This window comes from Malus sylvestris, chromosome 15 (genome assembly GCF_916048215.2).
Source record: "Malus sylvestris chromosome 15, drMalSylv7.2, whole genome shotgun sequence".
Classification (NCBI taxonomy): domain Eukaryota; kingdom Viridiplantae; phylum Streptophyta; class Magnoliopsida; order Rosales; family Rosaceae; genus Malus; species Malus sylvestris.
Window position 1 is genome coordinate 36767618 of NC_062274.1, and position 1773 is coordinate 36769390.

Genomic DNA, 1773 nt, shown 5'->3' on the forward strand with positions numbered 1-1773 from the left:
TGAAACTCCCCGGATCTTTCTTCTTGGGTGGTAGCTTATGTAAGAGGACAACACTGCATTGCTCAGTTAAAATAACCCTCTCGTATTCCAAGAACTTTTTCTTTTTAGAACATAGTTCCTTCAGAAATTTGGCATATGATGGGATCTGTTTAATAGCATCTAATAGAGGAAAATTAATTTGAACCTTAGCCAACGTCTTCATGAATTCAATGCATTGTTGATCCTTGGAATGTTGTTGCTGTCGTTGTGGAAATGGCAAAGGTGGCTTGTATGGTGGCTTGTTAGAAGGTGCAAATAAACTACCAAGGCCTTTTTCCTTGTTTGCATCAAAGTTGGGTCGAGATTGCATTTTGTCACTTGCACTAGGATCTGGAATACCTGTTGCAAAAATAGCCTTTGACCTAGACTTTGCAGCTAACGGTGCACTTTCAATAAGCTCTTCTTCTTCCACTTCGGCTTCATGGTGCACCACTTCTCTGTTGTCATAGCTCTTGCCACTTCTCAATGTCCGTATTACTTTGCAATGCTCCATCCCTCTTGGATTTTGCTCAGATTGGCTCGGGAACTTTCCTTTCTCTCTTTCATTGAACATGGTAGCAAGTTGTCCAACTTGAGTCACCAAATTCCCTACTGATGCCGTGAGATTGTGAATGCTAGTTTGTGTGGATTGGACAAAATTGTTGGTGCTATTAGAGAGAGCGGACATATGTTAAGCTAGCTGTGACATTTGATCTTCAAGAGATGGTTTCTTAGTCTCACTAGTTGATTGGTAAGACTGTTGGTATTGACGTGGCTGTTGGTTGCCACCCCAACTAAGATTGGGATGGTTCTTCCACCCAGGATTATATGTATTGGAATAAGGTTCACTTCTGGGTCTAATGAAATTATTCACCATATTCACATGCTCTTGCACAAACCCAGGGTAGCTATCCTTGTTGGGGCATTGAGTGATGTCATGAGTTGTCTCACTACAAATGATGCAAGCTTCTTGGGCATTGGGCATGGAAGAGACCTGCATTAAAGCAGCAAACTTGGCATTAAAATTCTTCTCCATTTTAGCAATTTGAGCAGAAACATTAGGAGAACTCTGAGAAATCTCAAAAACTCCATTCTTTTGTGTTTGTTCTTCTGTCCATTGTTGAGATTCAGAAGTCATCATATCAAATAACTCAAATGCTTCCCTTGCTGATTTTCACATTAGTGACCCTCTAGCAGATGCATTCACTTGACTCTTGGTGGTGGCATTGAGACCATCATAAAATATGTTCATTTGAAGGTTAGAATCAAACCCAGCATGAGGACATTTTGTGTACATCTCATTATACCATTCCCAAGCTTCATGGAAAGACTCGTTTGGCTTTTGAGCGAAAGCCAATATCTCTTTCTTGAGTGCAAGAGTCTTAGAAGAAGGAAAAAACTTATTGATAAATTTTTCTTGCAATCCTGTCCATGTTGTAATGCTATTGGCAAGCAGAGAATGCAGCCACACCTTGGCTTTGTCCTTCAAAGAGAACGGGAACAAGCGTAACTTGATAGCTTCAGAAGAGAAACCTCTGATTATGGTGTTGTCACATGCCTCAATAAAATCAACCAAATGCATGTTGGGATCACTGTTTGGCAACCCATGAAAGGATGGCAATATGTTGAGGATGTGAGGTTCAATTTTAAAGGTTGTCCCATCTTCCACATCTGGATATATAATGCACCTTGGCACTGCATTGACTCTCGTTGCCAATGAATTCCTTAAAGGTTGACCTACTGCAGGTAAGGCTA

General features: G+C 40.7%; 1 pseudogene; it reads left to right on the forward strand.

The window, feature by feature from the left end:
* The first annotated feature begins 1286 nt into the window (after positions 1–1286).
* Positions 1287–1393, forward strand: LOC126606093 (small nucleolar RNA R71; annotated as a pseudogene).
* The last annotated feature ends 380 nt before the right edge of the window (positions 1394–1773 follow it).